Source organism: Aethalodelphis obliquidens, unplaced genomic scaffold (assembly GCF_003676395.1).
Source record: "Aethalodelphis obliquidens isolate GAN/ISIS:26980383/991018 unplaced genomic scaffold, ASM367639v1 scaffold58, whole genome shotgun sequence".
Classification (NCBI taxonomy): Eukaryota; Metazoa; Chordata; class Mammalia; order Artiodactyla; family Delphinidae; genus Aethalodelphis; species Aethalodelphis obliquidens.
This window is the reverse complement of record NW_020838002.1, coordinates 1,547,029-1,568,403: the sequence shown is the minus strand read 5'-3', so window position 1 is coordinate 1,568,403 and position 21,375 is coordinate 1,547,029. Positions and strand designations below refer to the sequence as shown.

The window sequence follows — 21,375 nt, the reverse complement described above, 5'->3', positions numbered from 1 at the left end:
GCTTCCCAATACAGGGGACATGGGTTTGAATCCTGGTCCGGGAAGATTCCACATGCCGTGGAACAACTAAGCCCATGCACCTCAACTACTAAGCCTAAGTTCTAGAGCCCGCAATTCACAACTACTGAAGCCCGTGCACCTAGAGCCTGTGTTCTGCAACAAGAAAAGCCACTGCAATGAGAAGCCCACGCACCGCAACAAAGAGTAACCCCTGCTTGCCACTAGAGAGAGCCCGCGTGCAGCAATGAAGACCCAACACAGCCAAAAATAAAATAAATAATATAAATAAATTTATTTTAAAAAATGAAGGGGAAGTAAATCTCTGGTTATATTCCCTTCTGTCAATGCACATCACTAACCTATCTCTTACTGGTATCTCTTTCCCTTTGTCCACACTGTCACCTAGAAATTGGTTGATGAAACTGTAAGATATTTTCCCTTCTTTGGTATGATGAATGTGTTTTCTCTGCAATATTTATTAATGTGACAGAAATCTATCAGGCAAAGAATCCATCTGAACATAATTAAAGGTGACCATTTATTGTGGGTTATCCGTATCATTTCAGACTCATTTATCAAAGATAATTTTCAATGGATAATCATGCATGCTATGAACTTAGGAAAAGATGAACTATCTGCTGGCATCCTTACTCATTAACACTAACTTAAAATGCCTCAATTTTTTGCAATTATTTAAAGTGATAGAGAAATGCCCTTCCCCTTAATTTTGTTATAGTAACCTATAGGGTTTCTCCATTATTATTTTATTCCTTTCCTGAACACCAACAAAATACTTGTAGTATTCTCACAAAGCTATTTGTGGTGTATTTTAGGAAGTTGGTTAACATCTCACACTTTTTCTTTTTTTTTTTTTTTTTCTGTATGCGGGCCTCTCACTGTTGTGGCCTCTCCCGTTGCGGAGCACAGGCTCCGGACGCGCAGGCTCAGCGGCCACAGCTCACGGGCCCAGCTGCTCCGCAGCATGTGGGACCCTCCCGGACTGGGGCACGAACCTGTGTCCCCTGCATCGGCAGGCGGACTCTCAACCACTGCACCACCAGGGAAGCCCTTCATCTCACACTTTTTCTATTTAAGAATATATTGTTCAGAGTTCTGTTTTAGATGGCCCAATTTAGAGTTGATTGAATCTTTAATGTGGAATCCTCACTACTCCTATTATTTTACCTGTAAGAAGCCAGGCAGAAAATAATGCTGATTACCCCCTACATGACATCTTTTTGTTTAAGAAAAGGAGCTAATAAAAGAGGATATTTACTCATCAGATCACACTTATTATGCTGCCAGGACAGACTTAGAGTTATTTCTGTTAGTTAGGGTACTTTCAGCTATAGGTAGTAGAAACCTAAGTGGATTAGCTTAAATAATAAAATTTAATTATCTTATATGCATACAAGAACAGAGTGGAATGGACTTCAGGCATGATTTGAGCAAAACTCTTCCAGATTTATCTGGAAATCTTTTTTTTTTTTTTTTTTTTTGGCCACACCGTGCAGCATGTTGGGTCTTAGTTCCCCAACCAGGGATTGAACCTGCACCCCCTGCATTGGAAGCACAGAGTTTTAACAACTGGACCACCAGGGAAGTCCTCTTTGCAAATCTTATGGCTCTGCCCTTAGTTTCTCTCATAGTCTCAGTATTCCTTAGTCCAATAACTTTCACCAGGAATTGAATTTATGCTGATTAATTTAAACCTGAATTCCTAAAACAAACACTAACAAAAGTAAAGGAAATAAAGAAATTGAATTAACTGGCTTAGAATAATCAGAGGACTTGCCTTGGTATTGGGTCAAGTCTTAAGACCACATTCTTCTTAAGACCTCTCCTAATGAGAGAGGAGTAGAATACATATTGGGATCCAAATGACAGTGTTCATTTGAAAGAATAATCTTTTCTATGCCTCAGTATCTGAAAGCCCTACCTGAATATTCATTCTCATGAAGCTCATCTCCCCACAAGTGGAAGTTCACTGATCTTACGTTTAGTTTACTTAGATGTCCTTATTTCTTCAATTTTTATAAAAGGATACTAATTCTAACCACAAATCAGCTAATCACTAAAGTTTGTATTAACAAAATAACTTTAACTAAATGTTAAATTTCTTTCTTTTATCATTTCATGACAGTTTTGCTACTGTTTGGTACAGTAGATATTTCCCCCTCTCTTCTCTTTGCCATCTCTAATCTTCCTATTCATATCCTCTAATTTTCTTCTCTGATATTACCCAGTTGGAAATTGCTTGGTGGTTTGCTCATTGCTGGCAGCATAATATTTACATACCATCCTTCATTCCTTCATAAGAACCAAGGGCCCCCTCATTATTCTGCTGAAAAATCAGGTTACAATATAAGGTGTTTCCACAAATAAATTTATCTATAAAAATGTCACCTGCCAAGCAGTTGTCAATAGATTATCACAGAAGCAGGCTGAAGCAAACACAATCATTCTTCTTTTCTTTGGGGTAGACATTGCAGGTCCCCCTATTCCAACCATGTTGAGTTATGCAAAGTGACTTTAATATCTCATACTCATTTATCTTTGCATATATTCAGCTATACTCTTTAAACCTGACTGACAGAATCCCTTAAGATTAGCTCAAGAATCTGCTCTCTGTGAATTCTTCTTTGATCCTCCCAAGCATGGTATATAACTACTTTCTTTGTTTTAATTATTTTTCTAAATGTAATTATTACTGGCTCCAAACACTCACATTATTAGGAGTCCTAAGAGGGTACTAATCATAACTTTTTTATGTATCATAGAACCTAATACAAAGAATGATATATATTAAATGTCAAATTTTATGGGATTGAATGGAGTTTAAAGGTAAAAAAGGGTAAGAACTTTTAAATGACCATTATACAAAATTTCAATTAAAAAAATCTTGTGTTTTCATGAAAAAGGAAGAAGTAATAATAATAGCAAGTTAGTATCTGCCTTTCTTTTGTCAGAAATTATTCAATTGTTTAACTATAACTTTCCAGTTTGGGAATATTGTTACAGAACCAAACTTGGGTCCAGTCACCTGTGCACAGTAGAGCCAATCTACTGGCACTGGGTTGTGCTGAAGGAAATTGCAGAATTTACTGCAGGTGCCAAACAAGGAATGCAGGCAGCTAATGCTCAAAAAACCTTAACTTCCCAATGGCTTTCAGGGAAAGGTTTTTTAAAGACTGTGTGAGGGAGAGGGTTGTGAGTTTTGTGATCAGTTCATGAGCATTCTTGTGATTGATTGGTGCTGAGGTAACCAGAAATCAACATCATCCACCTTCTGGTTCCAACTTGTTTGGGGTCTATGTGCTTGTGGTCAATATAGAATTAACATCTTCCACCTGGTGGGGGTTTCAGTATCTGCAAAACAGCCCCAAATATATGGCTCAGAATATTACCTATAGCTCTTGAGAAGGAACAAAATGTCTATAAATTTGTTTAATGGTTAAACTATTATTATTTTGTCTTGGTTGACTCCTGTTTCTGGATTTTCTCACTTCTGATTAAATTTATTATTTGGAACTCAGGGAAGTCCTAGAAATATAGTTTTTCTACAAACAAGAGGGATGCAGAGGACATGGGGGCATCTGTTCTGGGAGGGCCTCATAGGTTCCTACTCATTTACTATATCATTCTTATAGGTATATGAATATTCATGTTCCTAGTTGGATGTATTGCTTAGATACCTGGATAAAAATTTAAATTAAGCTTTGCACAACCAGAATCAATCAACTAAATCAAACAATTGTATCAATAGAATCACTACCAAAGATGATTAATTGTAGAACACTTTTTATCTTAGAAAATTATACATTTGGGTATAATATACAGCTCATCCTTGTTATTCGTGAGTGTTATGTATTATAAAGTTGCTGCAAATACTGAATTAGAAAATACTGAACCATTACTCCTAGGCAAAATACTGATTTTGGTTTTTCTGTGGCCTCTGGTCACAATATTTTTTTATTAAATTACCAATATATACATTTTTCTTCAGTGTATGCTTCTGTTTAAAGACATGTTATTTAATATATATTGTTGATTCATACATTGAACTCATGATCAATAGTACTATAACTCATGCCTGAATGAAGCCTGTCTAACACATGTATTTTCTCCATCAGACACATCATATCCTTCTTATGCTTAGAAGCATTACACAGCACTTCAGCACCATGCTTGAAAGCCATTTTAAACAGAAAAAAAATACTAAAAGAAAAATATTGCACTAAATAGACCACAGAGAGGAAACTTGTTTATAATATGAGAGTTGAAACAAGGAGGCAGAGCATTACCTTATTTGACATCAGGGGGAAACATGCCTGTTGGGTGTCTCAAATTTTCAACACTCTTCCTATATCCTCAAATGACTGTGAAAATGGTACAAGTATTGCTTTAAGGGTAACAAATAAATTTTAGCAAGTAGGTCAATTCACATATATGGAATCTAGGAAGAATGAGGATTGACTCTAATACTTGTAGGATAATGTTCATAGAATCAATCTATAAGCACGGTTCTTCTCCTTTAGAAGACAATAGATTTATCATTCATAACAAATGACTTAATAACTGTATAGTACAAAGATGGACTAAATTTGTGGGAACAGCAACAGTGGAAAGTGAAAAAATATACTAAGTGTCTATTCTTAGGTCTTGGCTTCTCAAGCTATGTAGTCCTCTCTAACATAGTTGTTGCTGGGAATATTTTCTTTCCACATCTCTCTCTGTATAGGTCTGTGCTCTTGTACTTACACAGAAAAAGCTAAGTAAAGGAACATACTTTGGATTGTGGGCCAACTCAGAAATATACAAAGATCAAATTTACACCTGTACAATCTAAGATAGTTTAAAACAAATGATATTGTAATTTTTTTGTGTTACAGCAACAGTTAACTTCTTAAAAAGAAAAAAAAGTTTTATAACATATATTTACTAGCATAACTACTTCTAGAAAGCTAAAACTTGGCTATCAGTGTGTTACTCCAATTACAAATAATAATTTGTATAAGATTTCCACAAGGAAAACCTCTGTTACCATACCTGAAGTCTTGCATTTACCTAGGTGAGCATATTTATACCAGTGTTCTTAGTACCCTTGTATGTAAATACACGAGAGAAAAATGTGTCTCAGATTTGTTTTGCACCCCACTGAAAAATATTATACTTTTCTTAGGCATTGTGTTATATAACTAATAGTTTTCCTACTTGATTTGGGTACTAGAAAGCTCTAAATGATTCTAAGAGCATTTCACAAATGTAAAAGATATTCTATTAAATACCTGTTTGTCTTTATTTTCCCCACAATTATTTTCCAATTCCATCACTATTTTCTACTGCCTTGAATGCTTTCCAATTTATATTCTATTCTGTGATAAGTATTTGTGTCCACAGGCACAAATCCTTTCTGGAATGAAAATCAGGTTGTTTAATTACTTTGATAATATGAAAAGTGATAAAGTAGTGTTTATATTAAAATAATAAATATAGTTTAGTAATGTGTGCCTATCATCCTTATTAAAATAGTAATATTTTACTCTATATACAATTTGAAGTCATAGAGTTACAGAATACATTAGAATTGGACTGTAAGTATGTAAAAAATTGAATACAGTGACCCTTGAACATTTGTTTGAACTGCACAAGTCCACTTATACTTGGATTTCTTTCCACTATATATATATTACAGTACTACATGATCCATGGTTGGTGGATATGGAACCACAGATACAGATACAGAAAAAGTTATACTCTAATATTTTACTGCATGGGGAATCAGCACCCCTAACCCTCACATTTTTCAAGGGTCAACTGTATAATGAAAGTATATCAGTGAAAAATCCTAAGAAAGTTGACCAACCAAAGTCCTTACCTGGCATTAAAGAACCATTACACAGGGAAAATATGGCTTTTAATCTTGGACTTATGTTATTTCAGGAGATGCTTGCATCAGCAGAATCATGTGGAAACTGAGATTTATAGAAGAAATAACTGATTCACAGCTCTCGTCTCAAGAGGACTTAAGGGTATAGACTCATCAAGTGGAACAATAAATTGTTATTTCACTTTCCTTTGAATAAGTAATTAAATACATATATATGTATATATATATATTTATAAGGTATATGATTTGAATCATATATCACATTATGACCTATATGATATATGATGTAGATCATATATTATATATTATTTTTCACTAAAAGGTTTTCCATGCAGGGAAGGATTTTTTTTCTTTTTACTTTAATCACTAATGTCCTCCACAATACCTGTCACATAATGGGTACTCAAATATTTATAAATTCATGAGTACAACTCTACATTATATGTATATAATATTTTGTCCATGTAAAAAATAAATTAATTTCCAGTCTCATTGCATGAATAGAATTGAATATCCTTATTTAATTTTCTTCTTTAATGACTTAAACACATTCAGAAAAAAAGTAAACCAGGATATATTAACCTAATTATATTCAGAGGTGCCATCTTTCATCTCCTTTTATCTACAAGATATACAGTCAGAGAAATCACCTAAGTGATTTCATCCTCACAGGGCTAGTTTTGCACTTTTAGGCACATTTATAGGAAAAAAAAAAACATCTTTAGGACCTTAAGCTAGACAAAAATATGACATTCTTAAATTTTTAAATATGACACCAAATATGACACCAAAAGCATGACTAGAAAAGAAAAAAAAAACTATATATGATAAATTGTACCAGAGGAAAATATTTGCAAATCACATATCTGGGAAAAGACTTGTATCAAAAATATTTTAAAACTCTCAAAACTGAACAGAAAGAAAACAAGTAAACTAAATTGAAATATATGGGCCAACACAATATTGACAGAGAAGAACAAAGTTGGAGAACTGATGCTACTTGATATCAAGACTTACTATAAAGCTAAAGTAATAAAGACAGTGTACTATTGGTAAAAAAAAAAAAAAAAACAGACAAATCAGTTGATAAAACAAGAGTAGAGAGCCCAGAAATATACCCATGTAAATATAGTGAAATAATCTTTGACAAAGGAGCAAAGACAATACAATGGAGAAAAGATAGTCTCTTCAACAGATGGTGCTGGAAAAACTGAACATCCACATAAAAAAATTAAAAAAAAGAAAGAAACTAGACACAGAACTTACACACTCATAAAAATTAACTCGAAATGAATCATGGTTGGGCTTCCCTGGTGGCACAGTGGTTGGAGGTCTGCCTGCCGATGCAGGGGGTATGGGTTCGTGACCCGGTCTGGGAGGATCCCATGTGCCGTGGAGCAGCTGGGCCCATGAGCCATGGCCGCTGGGCCTGTGTGTCCAGAGCCTGTGCTCTGCAGCAGGACACAACAGTGAGGGGCCCGTGTACCACAAAAAAAAAAAAAAAAAGAATCATGGTCCTAAATGTAAATTGCAAAATTGTAAAACACTTAGAAGATAATACAGGAGAAAATCTAGATGGCCTTAAGTGTGTAAAAAACTTTTTAGATGCAACATCAAGGGCACAATCAATAAAATAAATAATTGATAAACTTGACTTTATCAAAATTAAAACTTCTGCTTTGCAAAAAAAAGTATCAGGAGCAGAGATGTGGCCAAGAAGACAGAGTAGGAAGACCCTGAGTTTGCCTCCTCCCAGGGGCACAGCAAAATTTAAACTATTTATAGAGCAACTATCTTTGTAAACAACATGATGATAAACAGAAAATATTTTCCACAATTAAAGATATAAAGAAGAAATAACATGAGGGGTGGAGGCAAGGTATAGTAAAGACCCACACCCAAAAAAAGGCAAACCAAAATGGGAGAATAATCACAATTGCAGAGGTTCTCCACAGAGAGTTAGGAGCATGAGCCCTACATTGAGCTCCCCAGCCCAGGTGTCCCACATTGGGATGAGAAGTCCCCAGGGCATCTGACTTTGAAGGCTAACAAAGCTTGTGTATGGGAGAGCTATAGAGTTGTGAAAAACAAAATTCTGACCTTCAAGAGCACACACACACAAAACTCACATGTTTCAAGACCCAGGGAAAAAGAAGTAATTTGAAAGGAGCCTGGGTTAGAATCACTTGTTGATCTTGAAGAACCTCCCAGAAAGGCAGGAGGCAACTGGACTCCCCCTAGAAACAGAGATACTCACGGTCACCACTCTGAGAGGTCATGCTACTGAGAGGACACTGGTGAATATAAATCCCATTTTGGAGTTCTACCTCTAGCCTATTAAAACCAGAGGCTCATCTGCTCAACAGCAGGCCAGAACCAGAACTGAGGACACATGGGCCATGCAGCAAGCCTGTCCTACTAGTGTACTCATAATAGTTAGACCCACTACAACAAAAGGGATGACACAGCACACATAGGGGGGACCCCTAGAACGTATACCTCTGGCAACCAGAATGGAACATGTGGCTGGGCCCCATTGGACATCTCCTACATAAGGTTATTTTTATAAGATCAGGAAACATAACTGACCTACCTAATACATAGAAATAACAAAGAATTGGGCAAAATTAGGAGACAGAGGAATACATTATAAACAGAGAAACAGGGCAAAGCCTCAGGGGGAAAAAACAAACAAACAAACAAAAAAACAAAAACCTAAGCAAAGTAGAGACAAACAATCCACTTGATAAAAAGCTCAAGGTAATGATCATAAAGATGCTCAACAAACTTGGCATAAGAATGGACAAACACAGTGAAAAGCTTAACAAAGAGTTAGAAAACATAAAAAGTAGCAGAGAGAGCTGAGGATGCAATAACAAAAATTAAAAATACTCTAGAAGCAATCAACAGGGATTAGATAACTCAGACGAATGTATCAGTAAACTGGAAGACAGAGTAGTGGAAATAACGCAAGCTGAATAGGAAAAAAAAAAGAAATTAAAAAAATGAAGACAGGGACTTCCCTGGTGATCCAGTGGTAAAGACTCTGCCTTACAATGCATGGGACACTGGTTTGATTCCTGGTCAGAGAACTAAGATCCCACATGTCACAGGGCAACTAAGCTCATGTGCCACAACTACTGAGCTTGTGCACCTCAACTAGAGCTGTGTATCACAAACTACAGAGCCCCCACACACACACACAACAAAGAGCCCACATACCACAACTAAGACCTGACACAACCAAAAATAAATAAAAATAAAATAAAAATGAAGATAGTTTAAGAGACATCCAGGACAACATCAGGTGCACTACCATTGCATTATAGGGCCCCAGAAGAAGAAGAGAGAGAAAAGGACAGAGAACTTGTTTGAAGAAATAATAGCTGAAAACTTCCTTAACCTGGGAAAGGAAACCAACATTCAGGTCCAGGAAGCACAGAGTCCCAAACAAGATCAACCAAAAGAGGTCCACACCAAGACATGTTGTAATTAATATGGCAGAATTAAAGATAAACAGAGAATTTTAAAACACATACACACCAAAATAAACAAACTAGTTACATACAAGAGAACTCCCATATGACTGTCAGCTGACTTTTCAGGGGGAACATTGCAGACCACAATTTACTCAAAATGATGAAAGGACAAAACATACAACCAAGAATCCTGTACCTGATAAAGTTATCGTTCAGATTAGAAAGAGAGAAAGAGATTTATAGACAAACAAGAGCTAAAAGAAATCATTCTACTGGCTTTACATGAAATGTTAAAGGGACTTTTCTAAGCAGAAAAGAAAAGAAAATAACTAGAAATATAAAAAAATTACAAAAGGAAAAATCTCATAGGAAAAAGCAAAAAATATAGTAAAGACAGTTGAACAACCACTTATAAAGCTAGTAGGAGGTTAAAATACAAAAGTAGAAAAATCATCTATATCCACATTAAGTAGTTAAGAGACACACAAAACAAGATGTAAGATATTACCTACCTCAAAAAAAATGATGAAACATTGTAGGATTGTAGGGGATGCAGGATTGTTAAAATGTATTATTAGAATGTATTCTACTTAAGCAATCATCAACCTAAATAATTATATATATATATATATATGTATATAAAATACCAAAATACCAAAAACCTATAATAAATGCACACACAACAAACAGAAAGGAATTCAAACATAATACTAAGGTAACCATCCAATCACAAGGGAAGAGAGCAAAGGAAGAAGGAACAAAAAGAACTTAAAAAAAACAACCGGAAAATATGAACAAAATGGCAATAAGTACATACGAATAGATAATAACTTTAAATGTAAATGGATTAAATAATCCAATCAAAAGACATGAGTGGTTGAATGGATAAAAAAACAGGGCCTGTATACAGTTGACCCTTGAACAACATGGCTGCATGGATTAATGTATATGCAGAGTTTTGTCAAAAAAAAACAGCACTACAATACTGTATGATTTGCAATTCTTAAAATCCACAGATATGAAACTGTGGGATGGAGGGGCCAATAATAAATTTGTACATTGATTTTTGACTATACAGGGTGTCAGTGTCCTTAACCCCTAGTCAAGGGTTAAAAGTATATGCTACCTACAAGAGACTCACATCAGATCTAAAGACACACAGAGACTGAAAGTGATGCAGTGGAAAAACTTATTCCATGCAAATGAAAAGGAAAATAAAGCTGGGTAACAATATTTATATCAGGCAAAATAGACTTTAAAACAAAAACTGTAACAAGAGACAAAAATGGACAGTACATAATGTTAGAGGAATCAATCTAACAAGAATATATAACCGTTGTAATATATATGTACCCAACATAGGAACCCCTAAATACAGAAAGCAAATATGGAAAAACATAAAGAATAACATGGACCATAGCACAGTAATAGTGAGGGATATTAACACCCCAATTACATCAATATGCCTTAAAGATGTCACCAAAAAACTATTAGAAATTATCAATACATTCAGTAAAGTTGTAGGATACAAAATATATAAAGAAAGTTGCATTTCTATACACTAACAACTAAAGAGAAATTAATAAAACAATCCCATTTACAACTGCATCCCTTGTAAGATGCAAAGACTAACATAACAGGAATAAATTTAACTAAGGAGATAAAAGACCTGTACTCAGGAATCTATAAGGCAACGTTGAAAGAAATTGAAGATGACACAAACAAATGGAAAAATATACCATAATCAGGAATTAGAAGAATTAACATTGTTAAAAGGACCATACTACCCAAGGCAATCTACAGATTCAATGCAATCTCTATCAAAATACCAATGGCATTTTTCATAGAACTAGAGCAAAGAATCTTAATATTTGTATGGAAACACACACACACACAAACCCAATTAACCAAAATAATCTTGAGAAAGAACAAAGCTGGAGGTGTCACTCTTCCTGATATCAAACTATACTACAAAGCTACAATAATCAAACAATGCAGTACCAGCACAAAAACAGACACATAGATCAATGGAACAGAACTGAGAACCCAGAAATCATCCCACATTTATATGGTTATATAATCTAACACAAAGGAAGCAAGGATATACAATGGGGGGAAAGACAGCCTCTTCAATAAATGGTGTTGAGAAAGCTGGACAGTCACATGTAAAAGAATCAAAATAGACTAATTTCTCACACCACATACAAAAATAAATTCAAAATGGATTCGATATTTAAATGTAAGACTTGAAACCAAAAAACTCCTAGAAGAAAGCATAGGCAGTACACTCTATGACATCATCAGTCTTAGCAATAAATTTTTGGATATGTCTCCCCAGGCAAGGGAAACAAAAGCGAAAAATTAACAAATGGGACTGCATCAAACTAAAAGGCTTTTGCCAGAGAAGGAAACTATCAACAAAACAAAAAGGCTGCCTACTGAATGGGAGATGATATTTGCAAACAATATATCTAATAAGGGGTTAATATCCAAAATATACAAAGAACTCATACAACTCAACATCAAAAACACAATAAACTCAATTAAAAAATGAGCAGAGGACCTGAATAGATTTTTTTTTGAAGAAAACATACACGTGGGCAACAAGTATATGAAACGAGGCTCAACATCACTAATTATCAGGGAAATCAAATCAAAACCACAATGAGATATCACCTCATACATTTCAGAATGGCTGTCTTCACAAAAAGCAAGAAATAATAAATGTTGAGGATGTGGAGAAAAGGGAACTTTCGTGTACTCTTGATGGGGACGTAAAACCATGCAGCTACTATTGGAAAACTGTATGGAGATTACTCAAAAAAAATAAAAATAAATTAAAAATATGATCCAGCAATTCTACTTCTGGGTATTTATTTGAAGAAAGTGAGAAAAACTAATTGGAAAAGATATATGCGGTCTTATATTCATTTCAGCATTATTTACAATAGCCAGGATATGGAAGCAACCTAAGTGATGAATGGATAAAGAAGACGTGATATATATATATATATATATATGTATATATATATATACACACACACACACATACATATACATATATATACATATATATGTATATATAGTGATATAGATATGTATATAATAAAATATTACTTAGGCATAAAAAGAATGAAATCTTGCCACTTGTCAAAACATGGATGGGCATATACTGTATTATGCTGAGTGAAATAAATCAGAGAAAGACAAATACTATATGATTTCACTTATTTGTGGAATCTATAAAACCAAAGGAATGAATAAACATAACAAAACAGAAAGAGTCATATATCCAGAGGACAAACAAGTGGTTGTCAGATGTGATGGGGCTGGGGAAGGAGAGAAATATGTAAGGAAAATTAAGAGGTACAAATTTACAGTTACAAAATGAATGAGTCATCTGGATGAAATGTATAGAGTAGAAAACATTGTCAATTCTAATGTAATATCTTTGTATAGTGACAGATCATAACTAGACTTATCATAGTGATCATATTGCAAAGTATAGAGCTATGTAATCACTGTGTTATGCAACAGGAACTAACATGGTGTTGTCAGTCAATTATACTTCAAAAACAAACTAAAACAAACTCATAAAAAAAGAGATCAAGTTTATGGTAACCAGAAGTGGGGAGTTGGGGTGTGGGAATTTGATGAAGATGGTATATTTAGTACAAACTTTTGATACAAACTACTAGTTATCAGATAAATAAGCACTAGGGATGTAATGTACAGCATGATAAATATAATTAACACTGGTGTGTTATACATGGAATTTGTTAAGAGAGTAAATCTAGTAGTTCTCATCACAGGGAATTTTTCCTTTTATTTTTAATCTATGTGAGATTATGGATGTTCACTAAAATTATATAGTAATCTTTAAATGATATATACATCAAAGCATTATGCTGTACCCCTGAAACTTATACAGCGTTGTTTGTCAGTTATATCTCAATAAAACTAGAAGAAAAAACAAATAAATCAATTTACATTAAAAAAAATATATATATAACTCAGGAATAGCCAGATGGAAGAGATACATTGGGCAAGGAATGGGGAAATACTGCAGAGCTTCCGTGCTCTCTCCAGGAGCACCACTCTCCCAACACCTCCATAATTTCACCAACCTGGAAATTCTCTGAATTCCCTCCTTTTGGGTTTTTGGAGGCTTCATTACAAAGGCATGATTGACCGATAATTGGCCAGTAGTGGTTAAACTCAATCTGTATCTCCTCCCGCTCCCTGGAAATCAGGGTGTGAAACTGGAAGTTCCAACCCTCTAATCACAAGATTGGCTGTCCTGGCAACCAGGTCCCCCACCTCCTTAGAGGCTTTCCAAAGTTTACGTCATTATCATAACAAAAAATATATTTTTTGCCCTTATCAGTTAGGAAATTCCAAGGGCTTTAGGAGCTCTGTGCCATAAAAGAGTCAAAGACTAAATATATACTTTTTATTATAAATCACAATATCACTACCAGTTTTGTCAGTTTACTATGAAGTTAAACATTCAATTACCACATGATTTTTAGGTATTTGTCCTAGAAAAATGAAAACTTTATTGTAAGTAAACCTAGAGAAAGTTTCCCCCCTGAATTTGCTTTAAGAGAACACTGTGTGCTAAATTGAACAAAGTGAAAATACATTTTTATGTGACTGAGATGTCTCATTGTTCACCAACTCAGGCATACAATGCAATCAAATTTATGTTAATTTATCTTGGTAGCTCCAGGTCTTCTGATCCCATTGGAATTTCTGTCTCTGCAAAGATTTTTTTCCTCAAGCATTTCTAAGCCTCCATATTTTCATTTAGAAAGCTGTTCTAGTAGTTGCTCAGAGTCAGTGGGAGGTATGGCAGGGTTCTATTATGGGCTACACAAAGGTGAAGTGCATTCACTAGCCTAATTGCAATTGTCAATGGTGTTTTATTCAATGTTTTTCTATCAGGTAGCTGGATTATGGCAGATTCCATCAGCAGGTGAAGCCCCTGAAACACTGAAGTGTTGACTGACTCCTTCCTTCCTACATTTATTCAGGGGACCTGTATTTCTCCTGCATTATGGTTTCTATTGTCTTCTGCACCCCTATCATAATTCCACTAAATATGATTGCTTATGGGCAGACACCAATCCTGATCAAAGACCTCTTTCCTTTTTCTTCAAAGGCTCCTCAGGTACTGTGTACATCAATGGCTATAAATCATTGCTTGAAATGAGGAATGTCAGCAATTTCACCACAAATACAATAGTAAGTTTTGTATAGTTGCCTTTAATAACATCCCTCACTGCAAAGAGAAAATGTACCTAACACTAAAACAATGGCATTGGCAGTGGGTAATTTGAAATCATATGTTCTGGCAAGGATATGGAGTGTAGATTGACTATAGTGCCAATTACGGAAGCAGCTGTGTGCTTTGGGAAATAAACCAAAACAAAACTGTAGCAATTCCATCTCAATAAGATGGATTAAAAAAAGGTATGAAGGAGAGATTCATGGTTCTTTTTAGAAAATTAACTGCTAAGCTCCCAAAACTTTGTTAGAATTAATAAAAATTTCTATAGAATATTAGAGATTAGTACAGCATAAGGATTAAGAAATAAAGCTGTTAATCCAGTCAGACCTGAGTTGGAACTCAGCCAGCATAATGCTTTGGATGAAATAAATGATAAATAAATATGAACAAATATCAGTAACATTATTAAAAGTCTACAAATAATAAATGCTGGAGAGGGTGTGAGAAAAGGGAGCCCTCCTACACTGTTGGTGGGAATGTAAATTGGCGCAGCCACTGTGGAAAATAGTAGGGATGTTCCTCAGAAAACTAAAAATAGAATTACCATACGATCCAGCAATCCCACTCCTGGGCATATATCTGGACAAAACTATAATTCAAAAAGGTATGAGCACCCCTATGTTCATAGCAGCACTATTCACAATAACAAAGACATGGAAAGAACTTAAATGTCCATTGACAGATGGACAAATGGACAGATAAAGATGTGGTACATATATACAATGGAATACTTCTCAGCCATAAGAGAGAACAGCAACATGGACACAACTAGAGATTATCATACTAAGTGAAGTAAGTCAGAAAGAGAAAGACAAATACCATATGATATCACTTATATGTGGAATCTAAAATATAACACAAATGAAACTGTCTATGGAACAGAAACAGAATCATGAACATAGAGAACAGACTGGCAGTTGCCAAGGGAGAGGGTGTTAGGGGAGGGATGGAGTGGGAGGAGGTTGGGGTTAACAAATGTAAGCTTTTATATAAAAAATGGATAAGTAACAAGGTCCTACTGTATAGCCCAGAGAACTATATTCAATATATTATGATAAGCCATAATGGAAAAAGAATGTATATATATGTATAAGTGAATCATTTTGCTTGCAGCAGTAATTAACACAACATTGTAAATCAACTATACTTCAGTAAAAATAAGTAAAACAAAAAAAAATAATAATAAATTAAAAAAATATCGGTAACATTTTACCAATACCCATATTCAGAGTCCTGTGCTCAAAGTAGTTTTGGAAACACAAGTGTAAATTAATTTAAGTAGACTTCAAAAAATGTTTTTCATAACCTTAATTAGTGCACACTGAAGACTTGCAAGACAGTGGTAGTATGTAGTATTTTTCAAAATAATTTGAACTTAGACCCCTTATTTCTCAGAATATCCCAATAGGAAAAGTGTGGCTTAAGAACCTTCTTTAATACTTACTATTACATGTTATAGGAGTTTGTCGTAGATCTTTATGGGGATAGATATTTTGATTTAGCAGTTTTAATATAGTCATTTTTAAGAAAAAATTATATTTTAATATAATATATTGGCATAATTACATCAAAATGGCTCCATTTTTTCTTAATTACCTGATAATATGCACAAAATATACCTCTGACCCTCACCCATTACAATGTCTCCTTTTTTTTTTTTTTTTTGCGGTACTCAGGACTCTCACTGCTGTGGCCTCTCCCGTTGCAGAGCACAGGCTCCGGACGCGCAGGCCCAGTGGCCATGGTTCACGGGCCCAGCCGCTACGCGGCATGTGGGATCTTCCCGGACCGGGGCACGAGCCCAGGTCCCCTGCATCGGCCGGCGGACTCCCAACCACTGCGCCACCAGGGAAGCCCTCTTCATTTCCATGTCATTTTAGAAATTTTTATGAGTCTGTGTTAAATTTATAAACCAGAAAAATATGCTGTCTATATTTGATTGGGTTATGTGACCTTAGATATTTATCCTAAAACCATTATTTTTAAGTTTATTTATAGCACTCTATTTTACTGAAACAACAGAAAAATATTTGAGAATTGACTATAGAGTTGACAGTTGGGTTTAATGGATCTTTTTATGAACCCACATTTTTTTCTCCTTTCTACTTCAGTGCCTAATATAGATTCAATCAAACAAAATTACCACAATTAGGAAGCTTACAAAAAGGAGAGTAATATGCCATCTAGATTTTCAAACAGAAAGTGAAATAAAATCCATTCGTATTCTGAAATTATTACTGGAAAGTAAATAAGTATGACCATCATAATGTTTATAAAGTAATTAGTGAATGTGATAGGCAAATCACTCAGGATATCAGGAATTGCTAGAAAATGAGCAAACATTATACTTAAAATGATTGAAGAGCTTTTCTGAATTAAGTTGCTGTAGTACACATATCTTCTGCTTATACATAATTTGACTTGGGCAGTGTCAAACTACTACGTCCTCCCTTAACCCAACTTTGACCAATCCTCCTCCTTGATCCCTACCCACTTCCATGAAATTCATCCTCACACTTATTCCTAACCCACACTATTCTTTGTCCCTAACCATCTGTAACCCAACATCATCTTCAAGACTATGCCAGGGTCAGGAGAGAGTTTCAACAATGGGATGAGGCTAAGGGATTGGTTAAAATATTGGTTTTATGTTCTGGTTCCTGTGGCATCACATTTTGCTGTTGTTTTCTTATATTTCTTTGATAACTACTGTTCAGATTCCTTGGTCAGCTCATACTCCTTGACCTAATTTTCAACTTTTGGTGTTTTAAAAAAAGATAGTCCTAGGTGCTAGGTTCAAGTATACAAGTATTCACAAGGAGTAAAACAAGCAAGGATAAATTTAGACTGCCATGGCAAGCTCTCACATCCTTTCTCATCACATTAGGACATATGAGCCATATATACACACATATAAAATCTCTGAGAAATCTAAGTGATGTGCATGTGTGTTTTAGTTACTCAAATAAGAATGACAAAAAATCCTTATTTTATAGTCTAGTAGTGACATAGCTTATGGGACATTTTCCATGGAGCCATGCTCACAGAACCATAGATATCAGGTTTGTTTATCTTAATCCATCCCAGGAAGACCATTTACCTAGGAAGACCAGGTAAATCCCCTAAAAGCATTACATACATAAGGACTCTCCAGTTAGTAAACACTACTAGTGTGCTTGCCAGGAAGTCTATCATTAGCATATTTACAATGAAATTTGATCAGGTTACCTTTCTTTTTTTCTTGTGTTCCCTAGTAAAAGGAGGGAATAGATTGCAGGCCTGCTGTTAACCCCGTTCTCCATATCTACTTACTGCTGCTATAATGGTGAGCAAGTTGATCCAGCTCTCCATGCCTCAGTTTCCTCTTCTGCAAAGTACAGGTAATAATAATAATTTCCTCATAGTGTTGTTGTAATGATTAAATAATTAATACATGTAACGTTTTAGAAAAATATTTGGTATTTGGTGAATGCCTTATAATAATAGATATCAGCATAGCTCCAGTTTAAATCTTTCTTCTTGATTTCAGCCCCACACATTCAACTGCCTGCTTAACAATTTCACTTGGATATTTCACAGGGATTTCAAATTCAGGTATAAACTGAGTTCATAATTTCTTCCCTCAACCCCCAAGCCCACCACAGATTCTACCTTAAAAAAAAATACTAGTTCTAGGGGCTTCCCTGGTGGCACAGTGGTTAAGAATCCGCCTGCCAGTGCAGGGTACATGGGTTCAAGCCCTCGTCCGGGAAAATCCCCCATGCCGTGGAGCAACTAAGCCCGTGCGCCACAACTACTGAGTCTGTGCTCTAGAGCCCGTGAGCCACAACTACTGAAGCCCGTGCGCCCAGAGCTCATGCTCTGCAACAAGAAAAGCCACTGCTGTGAGAAGCCCATACACCACAATGAAGAGTAGCCCCCGCTCGCCACAACTAGAGGAAGCCCACACACAGCAACAAAGACCCAACACAGCCAAAAGTAAATAAAAATTTAAAAAATAAATTTATTTATAAAAAGTACTAGTTCTATAGGAGAGTATATTACTTTCTTATTCATATAATAGCTCTTGAAAGAAACCTAGCAATCCTCCAAGAATTCTGCCTTTCTCATATACCCTGATACCCAATTTCTGTAGATGGTTACTGCCCAAATATGTCACTTCTTTGATTCCTTTGCCAACACCATTACAGTCTCCTTTAGTCTCTGATCTGAATGATTGTTAAGGTGTTCCAATTAGCTTTTCCAAATTCATTAATATACTCTATTCTTCCTCCACTGAAAGCACAAGTCAAATCATCTAACTACCCTACTAAAGTGGTCAGTGGGTGCCCGTCATTTCTAGGACAGAGACCAAAATTCTCAATGTAGATTCACACCCCTATATCATCCAGGCCTGCCCTCTTCATGAGACCCATTTGTCCCTGCTCTTGCCTCAATGTTTTATTTCAATCCATTAAATAATTTATTATTCTTCCTGCCTTAAGATCCTCACACATTCTGTTCCATATTTGGAAAGCTCTTGCCTACCCTTGACCCAGTTAAAAGTCCTCCTAATTCTTGTGAGCTCATAATGAGCATTAGTTCCTCAATAAACATTTCCTTGATTCCCAAGAGAGACCAGGTATTCCTATAATTTCCACACATAGCCTGCTTCACAATGAAAATTAAATAAAAATCAATAAATTGATCAAATTAATAAAATAAGTAAGAAAATTAAATAATAACTGTATTCCTAGGGTCTTCCTCAGTCTTTGACTCTTGCTTAAACAGTATTCTTTTTTTTCCCCTTGTACAATGCCCAAAATGGAATGGCTTGCTCTTGGTCATAGTAAAAATGTTTGTATGTGGAAAATCACATCGAAGTGTCTGCATCAAAATGCCATGGCTTTAATTGTTTCACACTATAAAAATATCTCAATATTACATACAGAAAATATATAGTTGTTTTGCAATGCAAACTCCTGGTCAAATTTTTTTAACCTCTTAATTTCCATCACTTATTTCTATCCTCCCCCAACTCCCTCCTTTCTGGCAACCACTTGTTTGTCCTCTGGATCTCTGAATCTGTTTCTGTTTTGTTATGTTTATTCATTTCTTTTGTTTTTTAAATTCCACTTATCAGTGAAATCTTAGAGTATTTATTTTCTCCACCTGACTTATTTCACTTAGCGTAATACACTCTAGGCCCATCCATGTTCTCACAAATGGCAAGGTTTAATTATTTTCTATGGTTTATATGTATATCATTTTATATATATACCACACCCATCTGTTCATGGGCACTTAGGTTGCTTCCATAGTCTGATTATGGTAGATAATACTGCAGTGAACATAGGAGTGCATATATCTTTTCCAATTAGTGTTTTCATTTTCTTCAGATAAATACCCAGAAGTAGAATTGCTAGATCATATGATAGTTCTTTACTTAATTTCTTGAGTAATCTCCATACTGTTTTCCATGGTGGCTACACCATGGAACAGTGTACAAGAGTTCCAACCAAGAGTGCACAAGAGTTCCCTTTTATCCACATCCTAAACAACATTTATTATTTCTTGCTTTTTGTGAAGATAGTCATTCTGAAACGTGTGAAGTGATATCTCATTGTGGTGTTGATTTGATTTCCCTGATGATTAGTGATGTTGAGCACTGTTTCATATACTTGTTGGCCATTTGTATATCTTATTGGAAAAAATGTCTATTCAAGTCCTCTGCTCATTTTTTAATTGAGTTTATTGTGTTTTTGATGTTGAGTTGTATGAGTTCTTTGTATATTTTGGATATTAACCCCTTATCAGGTATATTGTTTGCAAATATCTTCTCCCATTCAGTAGGCAGCCTTTTTGTTTTGTTGATAGTTTCCTTCTCTGGCAAAAGCCTTTTCATTTGATATAGTCTCATTTGTTTATTTTCTGCTTTTGTTTCCCTTGCCTGGGGAGATGTATCCAAAAATTTATTGCTAAGACTGATGATGTCATAGAGTGTACTGCCTATGTTTTCTTCTAGGAGTTTTTTGGTTTCAGGTTTTACATTTAAACCTCTAATCAATTTTGAATTTATTTTTGTATGTGGTGTGAGAAAGTAGTCTATTTTGATTCTTTAGCAAGTGACTGTCCCACTTTCCAAACACAACTTATTGAAAAGACTGTCTTTTCTCCATTGTATATTCTTGCTTCCTTTGTGGTAGATTAATTGATCATATAAGTGTGGGTTCATTTCTAAACTCTCAATTCTGATTCATTGATCTATGTATCTGTTTTTGTGCCAGTATCATACTGCTTTAATTATTGTAGCTTTGTAATATAGTTTGAAGCCAAGGAGTGCAATACCTCCAGCTTTGTTCTTCTTTCTCAAGATTGTTTTGTCTATTTGGGGTCTTTTGAATTTTCATAAAAATTTTAGTATTATTTGTTCTAGCACAGTGAAGAAATGCCATTGGTATTTTGACAGATGTTGCACTCCTGGCAAATTTTACAGGAAACATTGCTCTTAGTAACTAACTTAGTTGATAGGAGATATATATATATATATATATATATATATATATATATATATTAGAATTCAGCTTCCCCAAAAGTTGGTTTGTTTTAGAAGAGTTGGTCTGAGCCACTGTTTCTTAATTTTAATAGATAGGATGATAAGTTATCTATAGTGGCTATTTATAGTTTAAAGTAGTAAAATAATCATCACTTTGGAGGATAACACTTATTTTTCT

At 35.0% G+C, this 21,375-nt stretch overlaps 1 long non-coding RNA gene across 1 annotated transcript; it reads left to right on the top strand.

The window, feature by feature from the left end:
- Positions 1 to 18,516, top strand: LOC113609642 (uncharacterized). Its single transcript, XR_003428748.1, has 3 exons — positions 1 to 133; positions 2,657 to 2,660; positions 18,486 to 18,516. It is a non-coding gene; the product is annotated as an uncharacterized LOC113609642 (long non-coding RNA).
- Positions 18,517 to 21,375: the final 2,859 nt, after the last annotated feature.